This window comes from Gopherus flavomarginatus, chromosome 1 (genome assembly GCF_025201925.1).
Source record: "Gopherus flavomarginatus isolate rGopFla2 chromosome 1, rGopFla2.mat.asm, whole genome shotgun sequence".
In the NCBI taxonomy this organism is placed as follows: Eukaryota; Metazoa; Chordata; order Testudines; family Testudinidae; genus Gopherus; species Gopherus flavomarginatus.
In genome coordinates, this window is record NC_066617.1 from 350089733 (window position 1) to 350115395 (window position 25663).

A 25663-nucleotide genomic window follows, 5' to 3' on the forward strand; every position below is an offset into this window, starting at 1 on the left:
CAGCAGCAGTTCTCAGAAAGAAAGGAAGTATCAGTCATGGATTATGAATCTCCATTTACACTTTACAACTAATAAAAATCTATACACCCTTGTTATAAACAATCAACACAAGGTTACATAACCTCATTTTTTATTTATATTAGGCTAATACCTTGCACCCTGGTGTAACAGGCACTGTAAAAAAGAGTCTGTCCCTGCCCTGAAGAGTTTACAATCTAAATATTACACTGTAGACAACAGCTGGATAAACAGATGGTGGGAGAACAAGAAAATAATGAGACAACATTGATCATTGTAGATGATACTGGTCAATTATGTGATGGCCATAAATATGTAATTCTTTGCCCTGAGTAAAGACTGCTGGATCTGATCAATGATAATGTACTAGTATAACACAAATCTGTCTTTGACATACATCAGAATTGATATTATCAGATAATATGTATTTATAGAATGCCACTTATACAGTGCAGTGAGATTCAACATGAAACAACACCAGTTTATATGCAGCTGGAGAAGATAAAAGCAGCATACAAATAAAAATGCAAACTAGGAGAGGTAGAAACATGAGTGTGCCATGTGATGTAATGCAAGAGGAAGTCCTGGTCTAAAGTGTATTGGCAGCTATACCTTGTATAGCCATAAATATTATCATTCCTCTGTACCTACCCGTAATCAAACCACCCTGGGAGTACTGTGTTCAGTCCAGGGCAGAATAGTTTAGAAAGGTCATTGATGAGCTGTAGGCAGTCCAAAGAAGGGTGAAAAAGTGATTAAGACTGGGGTTTCCACAGGAGCCTAAGATAGAGTTAGGTGGGCTTCTAACTGCCTTGGGTGTTTTGAAAACCCCAGCCTAAACGATTACCAGGTACATCCTATCAGTGGTGCTGGAACAAGGGGTGCTGGCTTGAAGTAGTAATAATAAACACCAAATACATGATTTCTATCCACACCCCCACCATAAAAATTGTTCCTGCATCCTATGTGAGAAAAATTAAGGGACTGGATGTGCTTATTTTAGAACAGGCAGCAAAGAGAAGACATGATAAGATGCTATGGGCCAAACCCTGCATCGTGCCAGGATTACCATTAAAATACTGCTAATGGGACAACTTGCATGAGCAAGCAAACAGAATCATGTGTATATTAGGAATAGGACAAAAAGGTAGAGATGGAATTGTCAAAGTGTAAATGGAAAAGAAGAGGGGTAACAATCTGCAGGAAAAGAAGGAATATTCAAGTTGAACACAAAATTCCCACATGGAGCTAGTCAAGCAATTGGGAATGCATTGGGTCATAATGTAGTGATAGAGTTTAAACAGTGGAAGAATTTAACTCTCCAGAGGCCTCCTTTTGGCGAGGCTGCAGTCCAGGACATTGGAGGCCAGGAAAAGTTTATGACATCTGTACAAATGCCACCAGGCCTGCACTGATGTAGTGAGATGAACAGGCTCCATGGGCATCAATGGGTTTGATAAGCCATTGCCCCCTGCCATTCTGTGGTGATCCCTCAAACACTGAAAGCTGAAACTCTCTGAGCTTCCAGGGATTTTTTTCCTGCAGCAGCAATGATTTGAGATTAGCTTCCAAATACATCATCACGTTTGTCTACCTTCATTTGCTGTTGCTTTGAAAACACTCTTTACTCAGGTTAGTCAATATGCACTTTTCGCTCCCTTCAGGATTGGACAAACAAAACCAATCAGCATTACACAATGCTCCAGCAGCTTCCACAAAACTGTGATGAACTGAAACTTTATGCCTATAACATTACTGGGTGAGGTAATATCTTTTACTGGACCAACTTCACGCCACAAAGACCTCTTCTTTTGCCTGACCAGTCTTGTCTCTCTACTATCCTGGGACCGACACAGCTACAAGTACACTGCATAGAACATCAATGACAACGTGGGGATAGACACAGCTTTTCTTTTTATCTTGTTATGTCTGAAGTTAATTAGCCATTTTGTTGAGCCAAACTGCTCTGAATTGGGCTGCATTTGAGGGTATCATTCCAGCACAGGTCCTTGAGTAAGGGAGCAGGAAATTCTGCCTAACATAATAATTGTGTATTACCGATTGGCTGGATTCTCAGACAGCAGCAGTTTTATTGTGCTCATAAGAAGATAAGGATTGGTTAAAATTGAAGTTTTGCACCTGTTATGTGTATGAAGTCACTATATAAGCAAACACTGAATTACTAGCAACTTCCTTCCTCCTAAATACCCACAAGTACTCAAGGGCACAGCACAAATGCAAAGTGACCCCCTTCACCACCCACCCAAATTACACTTCCTAACCACACCACACATTTCGGTATCTGGTGGCTCTGCACTGCCCCACCTCTGCTGTCTCTGTCCAAGAGCTTCGCAAGAGGCTGTTGCTGTGTGTTCTCCCTCTGAAGGGCTGCCTTCCCAGTTCCCACACATACTGTTCCTATGACCGATTGCTTCAGTGTCTGCTGCATACAATTGGGGACAGCAGGAAGCCTGAATCAAAGAAGCTGTTAATTTTTCCCACTGCCTGCTAGCAGAAGCAGCTCTTTGAAGTGAAGGCAGAAGCTTGGCTCACTCCCTGCTGTCCCTCTGCTCTCCTATCCATGCCTGCAGCTATCTCTCCTTTGCCTCTACATGCCAGTTGAATATGGGGAGGAATGGGAAGGAGATATTCATGGAGCTTGACTTTTCTTCCTGTGGCAATATTGGCTTTCTGCAGATTTCCCCAGTCCTGGTTGGGCTGCTGCGAGAGGATTTATGACCATCTGGCAAGTTTTTCCTTTCCAGTGGTCTTCTAGGAAGCAGGAACTAGTGTAGGTTCCTGCTAGGATGGAGAGCACCTAATTTAAATGATTTTGTCATGTGGGCCTAAGACAATCATGCAAGCCAATACCATGGGGAGAAAAATTCTTTCAGTTAATTATCATCTATTATATGTATTAAGTCACATATAGGCACCTCTCAGGATCAGGATCTCATTGTGGTCGGTATTGTACATACACAGAGGTCTGAACAGGAGCTGTTCAAGCAGATTGCCTCTGATATTGGCTGTTGTAAACTTGAGGGTCAGCATTTCCATTTTTATTGGGGATAAGGCTCTAGGACAGGACAATCATACATTGGTAGGGAGTTGCATTATAAAGATCAAATAGCTCTTTGCCATGTCTAACTTCTCCAGTGCATGTTTCCTTCTAGTTTAAATAATGTTGAGACATCAGTAAATCTGAATCCCTGGGTTGTCAGTAAAAGTCAAGATAAAAATACCCCAATCTGCACACAGCAAGCTCCATTCAAAGATATCATTTCTTGGATAAAATGCATGTCATTCAGCATGACAATAGACTCTAGAAATAGGAGCCCCATTGTGACATTGGCACATTAAATTATTGCCTTTTGCATGAAAAGCTCAACAAGCCAATGCAATATATGGCTAATATTAGCACTCAAAGCTGCTTTTCATATTTCATTTATCAAATATTTCCCTTCTGTGTCACTTCTCTTGTTGCTTTCTCACCCTGAAACAAAAAGCCAGCTCCTTCTTGTTTGCTGTCTGGCTGCATTAGGAACTGATTTCCTCTCATATTATTCACAATTGCTAATAGTACTTCCTTCTGGGAAAATGCCTTTACAGATCCCAATCCTGCTCCCATTGAAGATACTAATCAAACTCCCACTAATTGAAGTGGGAGCAAGGTTTGGCTCTTGGGTCGTATTATTGCTCTCTTTAGTTGTGTAGAATCAGAGACTGTGATCATCAGCAGTAAGAAGAGGCAGTAGTGAAGTCACACACTCATGACGGAGTTAACTAAATCCTGCTCCTTTGTGCAAGAGTTTGCAGTCTAATACTGCAAAGATTGAACTTTCTTTGAAGATGCCCTTTTGCTACTTGCTTTTGCACCTTTTACAGTGTAATCTCACCAGACATTTCCCTTTGAACACAAACAGTTTGGGGGCTAAATATACATTGGATCCACACAGCTGCCAAGCTTTGTGCAGCTCCAGGTGTGATCCAGTGTTCACATTTAATTAGTTAATTTGCAAATTTTCAAAATTTGCAGGTCAAGAAATTTCAGCTTTAGAACTTTGTGCAGATTTGTTGCTGGTGAAAGGAGTTGGCTTGGCAGCCTTCTGAACGCAGCCCTCTATTTACACAGGGCCAGGTTCTAGGCACAGGCAGCTCCAGTAGCTTAAGTTGCAATTATAGGTGCACTTCTGAAAAACTGGACATTCAGCCCCTAAAGTCCCTCTCCCACACCATTCCCATTTATGGGGCTGTTCCATGAATGCAGAGTCCTCCGTTCCTCTACTAATCAGTTGCCTTGTAAGGTGAACAGTGGCATTTGGCAAAGTTTTCAAAAGCCTTAGTCAGAAAGGAATGAAACAGCTAAAAGCTTTGGTAGCATCATCCTATTCTAGCCCTTAGTGCCATTCTTCATAAGCGTTCATGTATCACTCAGCAGGGTAAGAAAATGCAGCTGTTGAAAGGTTCTGGGCTCTTCCTGCTCCTTGTTAAAGCAACTTTGTTCTTGAATAGCAGCTTGATTCCTGGCCACTTCTGCCCACAATAATTCAGAGAGAACTGCACTATGCCTGGCTGCCACTTGGGTCTGCAAAGACTGGAGACAGGGTGTAAAAAGTCTCCACCACGCTCAGACCTCCTGATCATTTGCCAGGCATAACTGCAATTTCTGCACTGCCCCAGGCAGATGGGCTGCTGTTTCTTAGCAACCTCTGGGTACAAACACCCAAAAAGGAATGGGAAGAAGGAAGGGCCATGCCCGCTTCCTGCTGGCCAGTCAGGAGCTCTGGGTTCCATTCAGGCTCTGGGCAACTTCAGGATAGTCACTTGACTGATGTGCTTCTGTTTCCCAAATCTGCAAAATGGTGTACTACTGACCTTCTTAGATGAGGAGTTTAATTCATTAGAGATCATAAAATGCATTGAGATCCTCAGACGAAAGGGCCTATTTAAGTCCAACCCACTGAACCATCTCTGAGAAGGATGCAGCTTGATTCAATCATGAGGCTCTTTTAAAATCCTGTGCTGTGCACCACAAGTTTTCAGTGTACAGAATGCTAGCTCTCTCTCTTTGGAGAGGTGTTGTCAATCAAAGCAATCAAGGGTGGGAAACCCTAAACAAAGTTATCAATACTCCCTCATCAGAATTATTCCAGAGAAAAAACACCTGTTACTCTGAAGTGTTCCCAAACATGCACCAGACAAAGATATGGGGAGCAAGCATAAGCGTACAACTCAGAAACAGAGTAGTTTCAACTCACACGCACACCCTCGACCCTTCTGCCAGCGTAACAGTCCCAAGGGAACATTGGAACTAGGATTACCATACATCCATGTTTTCCGTGTTTTCCTCTTTTTTTATCCTTTGTCCTCTGTCTGGGTGGATTATTTCAAATAAAAGGAAATGTCTGGGATTTTTGTGGAGCAGACATTGCAGCTCAGAAAGAAAAAGCTGGCTCCATGTTCTGATTGGTCCCTCCGCTGTGCCTGATCCTGCCCACTCAGGCCCTAGCTCTCAGCTCTGGGGAGGGGAAGAGGCAGGGATGTGCTGATGGCTGGCTGGCACTACATCGCAGGCCTGCAACAGCCACCCTGCCACCTGACAGGGAACGACACTGCCCCCATCTCAAGAGTGCAGCTCAGGTACCCCTTCCCGGTACACACATACCCACTTCCTGCACCTCCCAAATACTCCCCCGCAACTTTACCCTCCTCCATCTCCCCCCTTCAATTGTGTCCTCTTTTTAGGAACCTGAAAGAGGGTAACCCTAGTCTGAGTGGGCCACCAGCTCTTAGAAGATAGCCTGTTTCAGGAGGGCAGCCTTTTTTGACATGGAGAGGAAAGCATCTGGCCTCTACAATTAATTTAATATTAAATTTCTGAAAATGTACCTTGACCGTGGACAAAAACAAAAAATCAGGTAACAAGCTGTGATGGGATGCATGAATACTAATGTGTGACAAGGAGAGATCTACTCACGCTGACAAACAGTGAGGGAAGGAAAGAATCTTCTCTTATTGGACTGAATCCATCTAATGTGTTGATATTTTTAATGAGGATCACACCAATGCATCCTTTGGGCTTGTTTTTGGTATGATTAAGTTTCTTCACACAACCTTTTCAGGCATAGCATTATCACTATTTATTGTTTATATTGTGACATTGCCCTCAGGTTCCAGTCAAGATGAAGGCCTTCTGTTGCTAGGCACTCAACAAACACATACACGTTACCTGTCCTGAAGAGCTGACAATCTAAGACAAGAGTGATGTGTACGGTGGGGGAGGAGGTCCATATAGCCTAGCCTATACTATACCAGTCTACACACTATGTTGAGCTAATATTAATGTCTCACTACAACCATGTCATTGAGCACTCTTCTCCCATAGTGACATTCTTTTCTACCATTTGAGTGATGATCCACTTCCTTCCTGCTATTGCTTGCTCTTCTTCCCCCAAGTCACAGACCCCCCTGCCCTCTTTGCACCTACCAGTCATCAGCTGTGGATTCCATCCATTTTAGCTGCCACTTGAGCTCAAACAGCCTCTCAGATTGCTTTAAACAAAGGCGGCGGCGGCGGAGGCAGCAGCAGTCCGTGCTCATGACTGGCTGAGTGAGGAAGAACTGGGAGCACTACTGAGAATCTACTCAGGGCATGAAACTAAAGCTCCAAGTTACATGAGCTTCAGTAAAGCTTTAGGGTACCACTGGAACCCCTGAATGTGATTATAGCCCCATCATTCACAGCTGCTTGTTATTTATCCTCTATTTATTTAATGGACTTAGCAAAAAGAATCTCATTGCCATTTGACAACATGAAAGTGCCATATTCACAGTTGCTAAGATACGCTCAAGCGGGCTATATTTCATAGCTGTCAGGCTACACCTCTGAAATATGGTTATTTTAAAGTGCAGGAACCCCTGGCTACTGGTATAGAATATTAACTAATAAGATGGAAGCATGGGAATGAATTAATATCAAGTGTATAATGGCTGGCTGAGTTACCGCTGCTATCACAAACCTGCCACCCTCTATGCCTCATGATATTTTATAGTTCAGGCAGATTAATTCTCTTTGGTTTGAGCTGCAGGTATTTCTGGGAGTGGAGAAGTAACTTGGCCTGGCTTTGATTGCTGTGCACTTTAAACAATAAAGCCCCATATGGCACATTGTAGCAGCATATTTCCATCAGAGCGTTTTCACATACATCTTCCCTTGATCAACTAGACTTTGTTTGTTATGTGTAGACAGTGATAAAAGAGGAACATATACACACACGCTGGTAAAAGAGGGTGAACTAAGATGTGGGGAGAGTAGGGTCCTTTGGGGATAAGTTTAATACAGCTTTTAATTTTGTAATTGGAGTCTAGATGATACAACCATGGGCATATTAGTTAGGCAGGCAGGAGTGTACGTGTGTGTTTGGCTCTGGCCTAATATTAAGTTCATGCATTTATAGAAACTGTATTAGGTTCATACATAGCAGTCTGGCAAAGTGCACTATCATGCTGCTTCTGCACTAGCACTTATTATGCTGTTGCCACATTGAAAGCACAGATCCCTTTGTATTACTAGTTCCAAGGGCTGGCATTTTAAGGGCCTCTTCCTCCCCCTAAAGGCAGAATTGAAAAGTTTTTTATTTTAATTGATAGGTTACGGAACTAAACCTGAAACCTGGGTGGGAAAACGGAAATTAAGTTTAAAAGAATCAGAACAATTGTTCTTAAAAAAAAAGTTTGCCCAAAGTATATGTGTGTGTAGGGGGGATCAAAATTAGCACCAGAGCCATGACACTGTTGTGTTCCTGTCCTGCAACACTGCAGTATCATGGACAGTCCTAGAGTAACAGAACCATGAAAATATAAAGTCCAAAACAGAGTTTCCACTGACTGATGGAATTAATAATGAAAGGTGTTTGTAATACTAGCACAGAAATTCCATCTGCCAAGATAAAGGAGCTGATGAGTTCGGTCACAGAGATCCCCTTGGGGCTGTCCCTGATGGGCTGAAATTACCTCTGAGCCCATTTTCTCTGCCAGGACTCCAGAACCCTGCCTTGTTGAGCCAGACACCCTAGCCTGCTGCAACACAGACCCAGGGTCTGGGCCACAGCCCCAAAGCTGCAGGTTTCACTGAAAACTTTTACTTGTCTCCAGCACCCAGACACCCAACTCTCAATGGGGTCCAAAGCCCAAATGAATCCATTTTACTCTGTAAAAAGCTTATACAGGGTAAATTCGTAAATTGTTCACCTTCTGTATCACTGATAGAGAGGTATGCACAGCTGTTTGACCCCAAGGCATTAATCACTTACTCTGGGTTTATTAGTAAACAAAAGTGATTTTATTAAGTATAAAAAGTAGGATTTAAGTGGCTCCAAGTAATAACAGACAGAGCAAAGTAAGTCACAAAGCAAAATAAAGCAAAAACACGCAAATCTAAGCCCAATGCATTAAGAAATTGATTACAGGTAATATCTCACCCTCAGAGATGTTCCAATAAGCTTCTTTCACAGACTAGACTCCTTCCTACTCTAGAACCAATCCATTCCTTTGGTACTGTCCTTGTTAGTTCCAACAGACACCTTAGGTGGTAAGCAGGGGCTTTCTCATGACTGGCAGCCCCTTTGTTCTGCTCCACCCGTTTTTACAGCTTTGGCACAAGGCAAGAATCTTTTGTCTCTCTGGGTTCCCACCCCTCTTTCTAAATGGAAACGTACCAGATTTAAGATTGATTTCATTATCAGGTGACATGGTCACATGTCACTGTAAAACCCCTAATCTCTATTCCCCAATGGGCTGGCCCGCATGTACAGAGGAAGGTTTGCAGGTAAATAAACCATTTACAACCAATTGTCCTAGACAATGGGAGTCATCAAGATTCTAAACCACCATTAATGGTCCACACTTTGCATAATTATAATAGGACCTCAGAGTTATACTTCATTTTTCTAGTTTCAGATACAAGAATGATACATGCATACAAATAGGAGGAATATATTCAGTAGGTTATAACCTTTGTTATGATACCTTACAAGACACATTTTGCGTGAAGCATGTTACATCATATTGCCACTCATAAGCATATTTCCATAAAACATATGGAGTGCAACGTCACAGGAACCCATAGGCAATGGAGAGTCTAAGGAATGAAGGAACCTTAACAATAGAAGGATGTTGATAAATTGGAGAGGGTTACAGAAGAACTAAGAGAATGATTAGATGGTTAGAAAGCATGCCTTATAGTGACAGAGTCAAACAGCTCAATCAGTGAAACAGAATGGTAAGGGGAGACTTGATCACACTTTATTAGTACCTTCATGGGGGAAAATATTTGATAATTGGTTCTTCAGTCAAGCCGAGAAAGGTATAACATGATCCAATGGCTGGAAGTTGAAGTTAGATAAATTCAGACTGGAAATACGGTGAACATTTTAAGCAGTGAAAGGAATTAACCATTGAATCAACTTACCAAAGGTTATGGTAGATTCTCAGTCATTGGCAGTTTTAAAATAAAGACTGTTATTTTTTATTTTAAAAAAAAGGTATGGTCTAGGATAGAGGTGGGCAAACTACTGCCCGGGGCCGCACCCGGCCGTTCAGACATTTTAAACTGGCCCTAGAGCTCCCTCCAGAGCCCTTACCCCCTCGAGTCCCCCAATTTCATGAGCATTCATGGCCCACCATACAATTTCCATACATTAATGTGGCCCTTGGGCCAAAAAGTTTGCCCATCCTTGCTCTAGGAACTACCTGGGGAAGTTCTATGGCCTATGTTCTGCTGGAGGTCAGGCAATGGTCTTGGAATCTATGAATCTTTAACCTCTTAACTTAGCTCGAGTCCCATTTTCTCAGAGACTTCTTCTCTCCTTTTACTCTGTGCTTAACTGGGAGATTTAGAATATGGACACCTCAAGCACAAAGTGCAAAGCTAGGGCAAAGATGTGGCCCTGTATTTGTCAGTCTGACTTCACCCAGTTACAGCTCCTGCTTTAGAATAGACATGAATGGAAAAAAACACCCCTAAGAAAAGAGATGTCAAGCCTAGCATTTTCCTTCAGCGTCACTGGCAACTCAAGTTACTCATTAGGGTTAGGTGTCAAAGAACTTGAAAAGAATAGAACATACCCAACTTAACAACTGACCATTGTTTTGTCTCTCTTTCCTAATGGGCAAAGAAAGATACAACAAGATTAAGTAGCTGGAAGTTAAACTAGATAAAAGCAGAGTGGATGTAAGATGCAAATTTTTAACAGTGATGGCAATTAACGATAGGAACAACCTCCAATGGTTGTGGTAGATTCTCCATAACTGGTAATTTTTAACATCAAGATTAGATGTTTTTCTAAAAGACCTGCTCTATGCTCTATGTTATGCAGGAGGTCAAATTAGATGAGGCTAGATTCACAAAGAAACTCAGGCATGGCAAAAGAAATTTGGTCCAACTGTGAATAAAGAGTCATTAGAAAAAGAGAGAGGTTTTGTAGCCTGGTGCTTAGCGCATTCATCTAGGCAGTGGGAGACCCAGTATCCACTCCCTCTTCTCCAAGGACTTCTTAAATTATTTATATCCAGTGGGATAGCTTCACCAGGAGAGTCTGGGGAGCACAGCATCAGAATATTCTATAGCCCAATGGTTCGAGCACTCATGTGAGTGGTAGTAAAGCCTGTTCAAATCCTTCTTCCCCTCAGGCAGAGCTGGGGACTGGGAGGGGTCTCCCAGGTGAGTACTTTAACCACTGGGCTAAAAGTTGTGAGAAAGGTCCTTCTCCTTGTAAGCTTGCCTATAGGGGCCCAGTCCAGTAGGTGAGCTCTGAGCACACTTACTGTATCGGACCCCACAGGCATATTAGGCAAAGGAACATCTATCCTTCCGCTATTCATGCATCAGTCTGATCCCGGCATCCAGACACCTGGCATGTTGTTGCAATAATGTACACAGGCAGAAGTATAGCTGCTGAGAAAACTTTAACTGCAAAAATATAGGTGCCAAGTTGTCATAAACAGATAGCTAAGGGTTAATGTCTCTTTCACCTGGAAAGGGGTAACAAACAACACCTGACCAGAGGACCAATCAGGAAACAAGACTTTTTCAAATCTGGGTGGAGGGAAGTTTTGGGTCTGAGTCCTTCGTTCTTGGTCTGTTCTCTTTCTGGGCTCTGAGAGTCACCACAGGAATCTCCAGGCTTTCTAATCTTCTGTTTCCAAGTTGTAAGTACAAGGATAGTAAGACAATAGGTTTATATTGTTTTGTTTGTATTTACATGTGTGTAGTTGCTGGAATGTTTTAAATTGTATTCTTTTTGGATAAGGCTGTTTATTCATTTTTTCTTTTAAGCAATTGACCCTGTATATTGTCACCTTGATACAGAGACCATTTTATGTCTTTTTCTTTCTTTTTATATAAAGCTTTCTTTTTAAGACCTGTTTGAGTGTTTTTCACTGGTTAAGGCTAAGAAACGAAGGGAGGGGGAAAATCTCTTTGTTTTAGATTTACTAAGCCTGACTTTGCATACCCTCTGGGTGAGGTGGGAGAGAGATTCGATCTCTCGGTACTTGTGTTTCAAGGACTTGAAGCAGGGAATCTCCTAGAGTAACCAGGGCGGGGAAATCTGGGAGGAGGTAAAGAGGGTGGAATCCCTTTGTTTAGATTCATGGAGCTTGAATCTGTATATCTCTCCAGGAACCCAGGGAGGGAACACCTGGAGGGGAAGAGGGAGAAGGGAAGTGGGTTATTTCCCTTTGTGGTGAGACTCAGGGCATCTGAGTCTTGGGGGTTCCCCAGGGAAGGTTTTGGGGAGACCAGAGTGAGTCAGACACTGGAATTCTGGCTGGTGGCAGCGATATCAGATCCAAGCTGGTAATTAACTTCTCATGTTCTGAACTCTAAGGTTCAGATCTGAGTAGGACAGTTATGACACAAGTGAGCTTAGTTGCCAATAGCATTCAGCGGCAGCTAAGTCTAGTAGGGGAGGCTGTGAATCCCAGCAGGGCCTGATTCAGGGATATGGGCACCTAGGCTCTTTTGTGAATCTAGCCCATGATATCAATGGTCTCTTCTGACCTTATAATCTAGGACTCAGTAGGGTCAGAAAAGATTAGAATATGGCAAGCCTGGGTTCATTTGACTCTATATAGAACTTCAGGCCCTGGATATGATCTGGACAAACTGGAGAAATGGCCTGAACTAGAAAGGATGAAATTTAATGAGGACAAACACAAAGTACTCCACTTAGGAAAGAACAATCAATTGCATACATACAAAATGGGAAATGACCACCCAGAAAGGAGTACTGTGGAAAGGGATCTGAGGGCCATAGTGGATCACAAGCGAGCCAACAGTGTAATGTGCAAAAAAACAAACTTCATTCTGGGATGTATTAACAGGAGTGTTGTAAGCAAGACATAAAAAGTAATTCTTCTGCTTTACTCCACGCTGACTAGGCCTCAGAGGGAGTATTCTGGGCACCATATTTCAGGAAAGATGTGGACAAAATTATAGACAGTCCAGAGAAAAGCAACAAAAATGATTAAAGGTCTAGAAAACATGACCTATGAGGGAAGATTGGAAAAAAATGGATTTGTTTAGTCAGGAGAAGAGAAGACTGAAAGGGGACACGATAACAGTTTTCAAGTACCTAAAAGGTCGTTACAAGGAAGAAGGAGAAAAAAATGTTGTCCTTTACTTCGGAGGATAGGACAAGAAGCAATGGACTTAAATCGCAGCAAGGGCAGTTTAGGTTGGACATTAGGAAAAATGTCCTGCCAGGGTGGTTAAGCACTAGAATAAATTGCTGAGGGAGGTTGCGGAATCTCCACCATTGGAGATTTTTAAGAGCAGGTTAGACAAACACCTGTCAGGGATGGTGCAGATAATACTTAGTCCAGCCATGAGTCAGGGAACTGAACTAGATGACCTCTTGAGGTTCCTTCCAGTCCTACAATTCTATGATTCTACATTAGTTCCACAGAAAAAATGAATTAGCCTGTTTCAGAAGGTCTTGGGCATGCTCCCACAGCTCTATTCGTAGCACCCTTGTTACAAAGTGGCAAGATGAGACACAGGAAGGTTAAATAACTTGTCCAAGGTCACACACTGGGTCAGTGACAGACACAAAGTCCCCAGATTTAATTTCCCTTCTCTAACTATTAGGTAACACTGCCTCCAAGTGGGCTATTCCTGTATGCCTGCAAACTCATGGGAACCTTCATTAACATAAATTTGTAAGGACTAAACTGAGAAAGAATTAACTAATTACACTGATAATGCTGCAACATGGGATTGCTGCTGTTGTTATAATACAGGAACATTATGTCCTGGAGAGCCTCCAGGATATGATGCAGGTTGAGTAAAGCATCGAGGTTACAAGCGAGATGTGAATTTTTATTCTTTTCACCTCCTCCTCCATTTATTCTCTTACTTTCGTCATTTCTTTTTCCTCCCTTTTTTGTTTCTATCACCCGTTAAGCTGCAGTCATACTGCTCACCCCTGCAGCGCTGAATAGGGAACTCATAATCAGCACTTTAGACATATGCTCAGTATAAAATCCGAGTGGATTTTAAAAACTGATCTCAGTAATTCCCAAAAGTGCTTTTAATCAGTTTGACAATTATCTGGACAAAGATCTGCCCCAAAGATCTTACATTCTAAAGAGCAAGACAAAGAAAGAATGAGAGGAGATAGAGGCACAAAGGGGAAGTGATTTGCCCAAGGTCCCACAGCAAGCCAATAACAGGGCCAGGAATAGAACCAAGGTATCCTTACTTCCAGTCCAGTGTCCTGTCCACTAGTTCACAAGAAGCACGTCCACTCCCTAGGGAGTCTCATAGAGGTGACATTAGTTGCCCTCTTGTTTTCAGACTTTGATGCTTAAAAGTCACCATACAACATTACAGCAATAGAGTTAGAGAAGCAAAGAGACACTTGGCATCGCCCCTTGGGATTCTGGACAGCTCCTGAGCAGGGGCACAAGTAGGAGGGGAAGCACCTGAACACTGATCTGCAGTGCCCCAATGTGTCGGGTGTTATACTGTTCACTATGAAGAGAACTAGAATCTAACCATAGCTGGGCATAATGTTAAAATCCGAGGAGCTTGGAAGAAAGTGGCGGTTGTCCCAGTTTAGACTTGGCTCTGAATTTGGCCCTGTCTGTATTGATTATATTAACCACTCACTAGTGATTGTGCAATTTCCCTCCCCTATCTTGGGAGATGTCATCCCACTTAGTGTATATAATACACATGATATCTATAGTCATGTTTAACAAAAGGGTTAAATCTAGCCATTTTCGAGGCTAAGCTGTTTGGGGAGACTCTGTTGTACAGCACCTATCACCATGCAAGCACCAACAGCAACAAATAATAAAAGTAACAGTGATAATAACATTAGCTGATGTTTGCCTTGGAAATTCTGACATTTTGAAAACGTTTTCATTCTGACTTGAAGTGAAAAGCAGAAAAGTTGAAGTTTCCTGTGGAAAGGAAAATCCAAAATAATTTTCAAAAAAAAAAAAAGTTAAAAATTTCCTTCTCTATAACTAATTATTAGACTGACAATGCTTTATCAAGGCAGAATGATCAATATATTTAATATGTGACCCTTTTGCCAGATGTTGGAAGCTGCAACCAGGGCCAGGCTCAAATGTCTAGGGGTTACTCTTGAAATTAACCAATACCATCAGCTCAAGCCCCCACCTAGAAACTAAATACCTTCCCTGAGTACATTAAACAGGCAACACTTCCCTGCTCTCAAGCACTGAGGCCACATATAAAACAAGGAAAGACTTTATATAGCAACTATATATATATATATAAATGAGCAATGAGTAAAACACCCACTACTACAGTAACTTTGACTGTAGTCCTTTACCTCAGTTCCCCACCCATCAGTGTGAACATCCAATAGCCAAATGTCCTTTAAATATTTTACTTCCCTCAATATCTCTCTACTACATCCCACTCCTGGTTTGGTTTCCGTGGGCAATGTATGCCCAGAATCAAGGAGTGCCCTTGGTCAGGCCCGTATACAGCACCTAGGGGAAATGCTGCCTTGCCTGGTCCTGAGGCTTCTCCACCTAAACCACTGTAATGATCTCAGCTGTATTGGTGCTGGACAGAGGGAGCTCTGACCAGAATTCACTCAGATCAGTCGCTGCCTTCCGTAGCTTCACTGAAGCCCCGCCCCTTCCCCCCAAAGCTGCCTCTGCACCCCTCACCTCTTGCTAAAGAATGTCCTCTGCATTGCCTCTTTGCAAAGTCTCCAGTGTAGGGGAAATCAATGGCATATAAAAGCCTGATCACACTCCTTGCCACAAAATAGGAGCTTCTTTCCCACTGCCTTTCCTTTCTAGTCAGTCCCACTGCTCCACCAATATCCAGCGAATGTACAGTTCTTGTGAGTCTCAAGTATGTCACTTGGAGGATTTCTGGGTAGAAAGCTTATGAAAATGAACTCCTTCTGTAGCTTTACTTTCCCTTGTTCACCAGCGTATAGTAGTAGCAAGCTGCCTAGTAGCTAGAGCTTCAGACCACACTACTTACAAATGGATGTGACGGACGATGTAGCTTGCACCGAAGGCACATGGCAGGCTAGGTCTGTTGAGGTAGAATCTAAAAATTAGAGAAATGTAAATGTGGAGGCTAGAGTTCGGGTGTTGCTTTCACTAAGGCTGATAACCTGTGCACTTTGCAGTGAGGATATGGCTAAATCACTCTAGGGATGATGAGTATCAGAGGGGTATCCGTGTTAGTCTGTAGCCACAAAAGCAATGAGGAGTCCGATGGCACCTTAAAGGCTAACAAATTTATTTGGGCATGAGCTTTTGTGGGTAAAAACCACTACAGATGCAGAAGAAGTGGTTTTTTTGCCCATGAAAGCTTATGCTCAAATAAATCTGTTAGTCTTTAAGGTGCCCCCAGACTCCTCATTGTTCTAGTGCTGATAGAGTCCTCCAATACCTTCCCACAATCTTCCTTAGCCCCAAGTGCCTAGAATCACAGACAAGTTCTCTCACAATTCACTGGGAATCAAACAACAACTCAGCTTACTGCAACACAAAGAACCACAGGATCTGACGCCCAAAAGGCCTAGTGGGACATATGGGGAAGTGCAGTACCAGTGAGGACATAGTAAGTCAGATAGGGCTTTGCAGTGCGATTGCCCCACCTGGGCTAGGCTAACCCAGATGCTTATCACTCAGATTAATTGCAGAGAAAACATCTAAGTGTGTAGCTGGGGATCCCCCACATTTAGGTATCTGATTTTCAAAAGGTACTGACTCCCCACAGTTGCTACTGAAGTTAATGAGAGCAGAGTATGCTCCAGTACCTTCTGAAAACATCGAGTCCATTTTATTTCAATATCTAAATGTAACCCTTCTGCCAGGTAGAGTCAGCAGTAATAAGGGCTGGGTTCAATATCTAGAGTTCTTAACAATACAAAACAGAACCGGCTCAAGCCCCCTGGGAAAACTAACCACCAATCCTATCACAAGTACCTGAGTTGGCACCTATTGCAAGCACTGAGTTGTTGTATAGCAAAGAAAACTTTTAATAAAGGGAAAGGAACCCAGAATTAATTTGGGAAAGTGCCACAAACATGATTTGCAAGCAAATGACCATGAGCAAAACACCCATCCCAGAGTACATTGGGCAGTGTCCTTTACCTCAGGTTCTCACTTTGGGGAGTCTGAAAAACAAATATTCCTTTAATATGCCCATTCCAGCTCCCTCCATCCCACCCCACTCAGTGGTCCTTGGTCAGTGAAGACCCAGAGTTCAAAGGTGCTTTTGTGAGAGTTCACTTCCCACCCCAGCGTGGGAGAGGAGGGGAAGGCGCTGAGCAATGCCTCAGCAGCTGTTGCTGCACCATTCACTCTTTCTCTGCCTGCTGATACCAGCGCACCATCATCCACGCAGGTGCTGGCTGCCCTGCCATCAATCACTCTGCCACTGCACCATCACCTGCTGTGTCACCACCCACTCCACCTCTGGCCACCGCATCATCAATCACTCTGCCACTATACCTACATCCACTACACCTTCGCCCCCTGTGTCATACTGCAGCCTCTGCATGTCTTGAGGTCCCCACACTTATCACAGCTCTCAGTGATTTCAGCAGTTAGTGGGGGAGTGTCACTACAAGGGCAGGCTGGTCAGTGTCTTCCACTGGAAATGCTGCCTCACAGTAGATCTAAGGTTTAACACTTTTATGTGGTTAGCTGTGATTTCAACTTTTGTGATTCCTAACAAAGCAAAAGATACCTAATTGATTCTGATCAGCTCTGTCATTAAACAGTGAAAGGAGAAAGATCAAATAGCCTCCAGAATGCCTCAGACAGAGACCACACTAGGTGCCAGTATTTATTTTTCTCTTCCCCGCCCGCCCCCATTGCATCCACTAGGATTTGGCACCCCTACCCCATGCTTAGTGCAGATCAGTTGGGGATGACCACCCTCAATCAAGGCACATCAAGCACAGTTCTGCTGCCCTTTACTCACACCACAAGAGTTACTACACTTTATTACACTTGCACCCAATACCAAAATGATTTGCAATCCAACGCCAACCAAAAGTGATCATTTGGGCAAAACAGCTGCATCATGCTGTGTGGCTAGGCAGAGGAGGCATGTCTATGCAAACAAGATTGGTTCCTACAGTCTTTCCCCCAGCTCATCACTAAATGTCAGGGGAGAGCTCATTCAGACCCAGCTTGTGTATATATGGATTTAGACACCTAGAACTTTAGGCACCTAGGTTTGAAAATTCTGAGATAGAATCAAAGGAACAGAACCAATCAGTTGAGGAGATTAGAGCTATGCTGATTTGCAATAGCTCAGGATCCAACCGATTTTTTTTTAAATGAGCTTAGACACCAAAGCACAACTTCTAGAAGGTGGACTCTGGAAGAATTGTGCAGGGCCCTGACTCTGAATTATTCTAGTAATATCTGGATGCTGCTGAATGAAAGCTTTATACAGGAATAAATCATAAGGTATATCTATTCTTAAAAAAATATTGCTATCCTTCAATGTCAAAGTGCCCAACTGGTTTTTCTTTAGTTCTGCATGTCCTGTTACTTTCTCCTGTGTATGCCATGTATTTGGTCACTGTGGTCCCAATCCTGTTACCACTGCAGTCAACAGGGCAGATTCTCCCCACCTAATCATAAGTATGGTCTCATCCAAGCCAAACTGCAGAATTTGTTTATTTTGTCTCTGAACAGTCTATTTCCCTTTAGAAATACTCAGTGTCTGAATTTCCTGCGGGTTAAATATGTTTGAAAGTAGACTCTTCCTTGACCTAACACCGATATGAGCTGTGATCTGTTTATGCTATGTTAAATATTCTATTCAAAAGCAATACATTATCTGAATTCACATCCCACTTTTTGTGTAATAAAATTATCTTCAAAATTAGACGTGGTACTAACCTAATTTGATTTAGCTAATCTAATTTGTATTTGTAATTTAGCACAGCAGCTGCTGATAAATTTATATTATAGTGACCAAAGAATGCCTTATGTCTATTTGTTTATAAAGATATTAATAATCATTTTTTTCTCCTTCGCATTTCTTTTCACAGATGTATACTTTCAGATTCCCTGACTGAGGAAAGCATTCCTTATCCAGGACAGTATGTAAACACATATGTGACTTTAGCTGTTGAAGTCATATGGACTCAACAACACATGCTTAAAGTTGAGCATGTATCTGTCTGCCATTGGGATAGATGTAACCAAGGGCTTATGTATTTTCATGAATCAGGGCCTATGTTTCCATACAGTAGCTCAGCAGGAGTACATCTAAATACAGGTCACAAATACCCATACAAATATTCATTCTGAACAGCTTGTGAACAATTCAGACCCTGTGCAGAAGATGCATAAAATAATCATGACTAGTAAATACATAAGTCAAAATCAAGACTTGTTTGCAGATCAACCACTAACTGAAAAACTTAGTGTGAAATGATGGTTATTCACTGCAAATTGTTTGCCCAGCTACAACTGCGTGCCCTAATGTAAACCACAGTCTAAACCCATTTGACAATTATTCCTTAATTCTTTCTAACCTCGAAAATAAAAGACAAGTGTCCTTAGCATCTATTCTGTACCTCATGAGGGGCAGATTCGAGGACAGGACTGTGATTTCTAAGACAAAGAAATTTTGTATACAATATTTTTCTTTCCTTATTGGGGATAGCAGTTGCTAAGAGCTTAAAGGGTTGAGACAAAATCAATATAAGCTTTTAGCATTTTATTGTATCTGTGTCTATTGTTTGATCTGCAATTATCTTTTAAAGCTGGCTAGCACAGTACCTAAGGGACTGTATCCTGCACAACAGAATTAAGTAAGGCCACAGAATATTTATGTCTACCGTGAAGAATCCAGCATCACCAGTTACAGTTTAATTCAAAGGATGCATTGCTAGGGGATAAACATGACATTGAAATCTTTCCTTCACTGTTCTTCCAATATCTGCTGCAGTCAGATAAAATATAAGAGGAAGGGGAAACTTTCATTTTTAGTTTCTAAAGCATGTGGATGCTTTTCTTCGCCTTTTATGTCATCTGCTTTTAATTGTCTGCTGGGGAATTATGATGATTCTTCAGTATTAAATGCTAAAGGATGTAAAATTGCCTCAGGAGGAGCTCTTCCTCATCTGTCATTTTAGAAAAGAGAAAGATTGGGAAGTGTGGGGGGAAAAAACACAGTATGCTTCTACTTTTAAACTATTATGAGTATTTATAAGGAATTGAAGCTATTTAAAATTAAAAGCCTTTCATCTAACATTTGGGTGAACTATTTATACTGAATAAATTCCATATTCCACAAGTTGAGCCTTTTTTCCCATTTGCAAATTACTCAAAATGGTTTTCAAACACTTCATGCAAATATATTTCAGCCCATGGGCCATTCATAGGGTGACCAGATGTCCCCATTTTATAGGGACAGTCTCGATTTTTGGGGCTTTTTCTTATATAGGCTTCTATTACCCCTTAACTCCTGTCCTGATTTTTCACCCTTGCTGTCTGGTCACCCTAGCCATTCATAAAATATTGTCTTGGATCATTTGCTACTTAGTACTCATATTTGGTTGGTCACTTAGGTCACATGGCATTGTTTCTGCTTTCTGATTGGATAGTTTAAACAGTTATAAAGAAGATGAGGGAAATAGGATTTCAAGATGGCTGCGCAGACACTTCCAGTGCAAATGTTCATGGAAGTGCACTCATTGAGTGCTCACCATATTCATGCTTTTGAAGGACATTTCTGGGGGAAAAAAATCATCAGTAGCACTAACATTCTTGAGTTACTAATTCAGATTTGAATATCGGCAATAGTTAAAGAGACCTCAAGTACCCAAGCTCGATTGGTATTTATTAACTAATTTTTAGTACAGCACAGAACAGAAAAGCACACACATTAACAAGTCTGAGGAACTGAAGCCTGCAGTTGATGACAGGTATTACAGACTGATTTCAGTGCTGTCTGATTTGATTCATTGCCTACCATTGAACTTTATTATAGGTACCTTGTTTACAGTTTTGCTTTAGGATGGTTCTTTTCATATACAAACTTATTCATATTTTTAGCACATTTTCAAATTTCCTGACATATTTCATTACCTTCCACCTGTACGATCAGTGTCTGGTGCTTATTCATTATTTATAAATAGATATAAACTTCCAATAAATATATTAAATTTTTCAGCTTAACATCAGTTAGTCTTGTGGTTAGTACATTCCTCGCAAAATCATTTATTAAGCCAGGGCACTATATTAAAAGTCATTTTCTATCTTTTGCAAATTGGCCTTTTCCACATCACACAACAACTTAACAGGATTATCAAAGCATTTTGGGAGTTTGGTTCATCTGGTTGGCCTAGTATAATTTTTTCCCACCAGTCAACACTTGGAAAACAAACTGTCAGCAACTCAAAGTGGACTCATGCACTGAGGTTTTATTATGTGAATTTGGAAAACACAGATTGGAGGAAGGAAAGGACACAAGGATGGCTCTAATTATATCATGGAACTTCAAGGAAGTTGAATGTCCCCAAAGATATCCATGGAATAGAACTGGCAAATACTTGAGTACATTGGATTTTCTATCAGTAGTAGGGCAAAATTTCCATCTTTTTTTCTAACTCAACAACAAGTTATTGGGATCAATGGGGTCCACTGATGTAGTGGGGAAGAATAATCCCCTGCATTTCACTGGGTGTAATTCTGTAGCCTATATTATATCTATGAATCTATCATATTGTGTTGCTATAGTAATGAAATTAGGCAAATTTGTCAGCAATTCTCAAGATAACATCAGCAAGAATACCTGCCCAGAGATCAATGAAGAGATCAACAGAGAACACCTTAAACTTCATAATCAGCCAGACAAACATCTCATGGGTATATCAGATATTCTAAAATGTACTATAATCCAACAGACACCTTATCAGCTACCTGCAAAAATGGTTAGTGAGATTGATCAACTGAAAGTCATTTAGCCCTTGAAGAACAAACTGTCAAGTGTTTATTGCTTCTAAGGCAAATGGCAATCTCTGATTATTTATGGCCTAGCAGCTATCGTTTGTTTATTTGATGGCTCAAACGCAGATCTACTAAGGTTTGTCAAAGTTTATCCATGCTGAAGCAGTAAAGAAATGTGCTGCAACTACAAAACTAAGTTGTATTGAACAATAATCTTCTATCTGTTTTCAGCTGCATGGGCTGTCTGCTACATTTGAGCTACTAATGGTCATTTGGTACAATAGGCAAAAGGTAGAGTAACTTTGCTGCTGTCTATCCAGCTGACATAGTAGACAGTGAAGCCACTTGGGGAGTGGGTAGATTATCTTTTCATAAAACTGAAGGAAAGCCAGAGTCTGACAATGTTATTTCTCTATGTGAAAGACTTTTTAAACACATTTCTAGGTATAATAGGTTCAAGTTTATTACTTGTTTCACCTACAGCACAACCTTTCCTGGACCATTTTTTTCTTCCTGATACCATTAAAATACTTGATGTTTTACCAACTTAAACACAGAATCACAGAAAAGTAGGGCTTGGAGGGATCTCTAGAGGTCACCTAGTCCATCCTCCCATGCTAAGGAAGTATTAAGTATACCTAGATCATCCCTGATACGTTTTATTAAAACTACCTGGCGCCTGAGTCAGATTTGTATTTCATGTAACCTCATTAGCTTCAGTATGATTACCACAGGGATGAATTCTTAGCTAACACTAAGTAAAACCCTAATGAAGGCAAGATAGTCTGTAGTTTTCATACATGTTACATCAAGATAAAGCCTATGGGGGAGACCTAGAGGTTACCTTGACGTGATGACTCATGTTTAAACTACAACTGCCCTGTCTTCACCATGGCTACTTTGTGTCAGTTATCTCACATTAGCTAACACGAGGTTAGAAAACACATTTTTCCTAGTGAAGACAAAAGCCTGTGCAATCACAGTGACTTTGGTAGAGGAGCATAGAGTGTAAGTCATAGCAGATTTTGGCCCTATACCTCGAAATGTTAGTAGAGGCAAAATGAACGGTGCCTACTACTCTTTGGGCCTGATGGAGTTATTAGTGGAAAACTGCATCAGACTGAAGAAACACCATCGTGAATCAGCCTTGTTACCTTCCACCTTGCTTCACAAGAGAATCTCTGCTGATTTAATGATGGGAGGGAAACTAATTTTTTGTGTTCTCTTTTCTAAGAGTGAGATATTTTGATGGTAACTTGTGATAGCGAGGGCTGTTACGCTGAGTCGACAATATATTAACATGAGAAAGGCAAAGTGAGTCAGGTAATCTCTTTTGGGGACCAGTTTCTGTTGGTAAAATAGACAAGCTTTCAAGCTCCACAGAGCTCTTCTTCAGGTCACCTGAAGCTTTCTGCATTTGTCCAATAAAAGATATCACTTCACCCACCTTGTGTCTCTAATATCCTGGGACCACCATGGCTACAACAACACTGCAAACATATTGACATGCCCAGGCTTAGAGGCAATAGAGTCTCAGATTTTTTTTTAAGACATGAGAAGGTTTACTCTCCCAGTTTTTCTTACAATTGTTTGTTTCAATAGCTTTTTATAGCAATAAAGGAGTCATAATATCCAATGTTAGATAGTATTTGTTATATTTGCCTGTTGGCTCTCAACTTAGACTGTAAGTTCCTTGGGACTGGAGTGTCTTTAATACAGTACCAAGCACAATGGGCTCTGATCCCTGATTGGAGTATCTAGCACGACCATAACATTGTAACCCTTGTTGACCAAAGCAGCCAGTCAAAGTTTGGAGCCTTTCAGGCATGCCAGGTAGGAGTAGAAATTGATGTGGACTCTAGTATTTTCTTTGATGCCATCTTATTTATTTACAAGGAAGGCACAACAAGAGCCAGTTGTTTTGTTCAGTGTTTCCAACCAACACTCAACTCGAACAGCTTTTTCTCTTAGCTTTATCTCAGGGGCACATTACGGTGCTTCCAGGCTGTGTCTGCTTGACTTTCTTTTTCTGCTTCTGTCATGCTTCTCTCGCTCTGTCTCTGGTCTCTCTGCCTGTTTGCTCTCTGGACTTGTCTACACTGCCCCAGATAGAACTCTCAGTGATTTCATTCTGACTGCTTCTTATATGCTATAATGTAGAACTGAATGTCTGCAAAGACAAATGCCACATTTCTAGTTGCAAAACATTTTGAAATATAGTGTGTAAAGTGTTTCTCTCACATGCTCACACTTTCTTTAAAAAGAAAGGAAGACATAGTGGGGAACCCCACAATCCAGAAACTGACTGAAACAAAGCACAGGGGAATGGGGATTTAGGTTTTACAGCCTATTCTATGGGTAATGCCAAACCTGCTAAATAGTCTGACTAGCTTTTCACCTACCTTTTTGACAGGAGCATTTCTTAAAGGGCTAGCCTCTGAATATCAGATCGCGTACTCATCCCCACAGACTACTTTTCTAGTAGAGCCACAATACATTGTTTTGAAAGGGGTGCACACTAAAATAATTGGCATCTGTTTGCACCTCACACTCTTACAGAAGGACAGTCGATTGATTGTGGACAAGTCTTAAATATCCTCATCACTGTATTGATGCCAGAGTAGTGTCTCTTCCCAGGCACTCTGTAAGGGGGATCTGACAGGCTAGACTGTATATGTGTGTCTGCTACAGCCAGCAGCTACAGAAATTATTCCTTAACTCAAGCTGTAGCTCTAGAGGTCTTGGGTTTGATCTCTGTGATGATCAAGATCACTACATTTATATATGTGCAGTGTCTGTTCATGCTGCTTCCCTTTATAAAAAACATTTAGCTGGCCAGTTATGCTTGGAGGCCTCTATTGATTAAGGACATGGCATATGAATTGGGAAGTTGTTCTAAGCATAGGCTGCAGTATGGGAGAAAAATAGAGGGAGTATTAAGATCAGAGGACTCAGAGGAGAGAAGGCTTCAGCCTGTAACATGAAAGCTCTAAATTCCTGCTCTAAAAGGACCCATAACTTAGTTGGAGATTCATAGCAGTATCGATCACCTTCACTGGCTCATGAGCAACAGTTCTAAGTGTCGGCTCTCTTTTCAAGGTGTTTAAGAGCCCTTTTGAAAAGTGTCTTGGAAGGCAGCCACTACGCACAAGATATGCAGCAACATACAAATGGGGTTTGCTGTAGAATACCTGGAGATTTTCTCTATGCTACTAATGCACAGTGAGAAGAGAAGAAAATTCAAGACTCAGCTTTGAGAAACTCATTTCAGTGGAGCAGACATTATGGAACAGGAGACTTTGACAAGCTAATATGAGCTACTTTCCTTCTGAAGCCAGGGTGGCAGGGTATAGATGTCCTGCCTGGGTTCTAGTGGACTGTATGCTAATTCCCTGCTAAGGACTTTTATGGACCACACCCACATGGGTGTTAAGGTAGGAATCCTATGTGTGTATTCCACCCCCATTGCCTACATCAGTGGTCCCCGACCTTTTTTGTCTGATGGGCTCCAGAAGACGAGCCATGGAGGACCGTGGCAGTGGATGAGCATCCGCCAAAATGCCACCGACAAGCAGCAATGTCAGTAGGCATCGCTGCCAACAAGTAGCATTCATCCAGAGGCATCGCCACCAAAAATTGGCAGCATTTCTGCGGCTATGCCTCTGGATGACGCTGCTTGGCGGCATTTTGGTGGATGCTCATCTGCCGACCAGTATGCGGGCACACTTAGATGCCCCGGCGGGCACCATGGCACTGTGTTGGGGATCTCTGGCCTACATTTTACTTTATGCTTAGGGAAGCCCAGGGCTGCTACCAAGATGGTCCCCTTGAGGGGGCAGACAGGGGAGTAGGTGTAAACATGAATCTTAAATGCAGTTTTAGAATTTCCCTATACAGTAGAGATCTCTGGGAGGCAACGGTGGGCAGTGCTTTACAGACCCAATCTAGCCATATGACCCTTCCGGGCCTCAACTCAACCATCCAAAAAAAAAACTAAATAGGAAAGTATTTCCCTGAAAGGTGCTGTAATCCTTGTGATGCTGTCTGAGCTGCACAGATGAAGTGTGCTATGTAGTGCGGTGCTCAGTATTGTTTTTGTAGGGCTCAAACAGGTAGAATGTCTCTGAGAAGTTTGAATGAGGACAGCTATTGGATC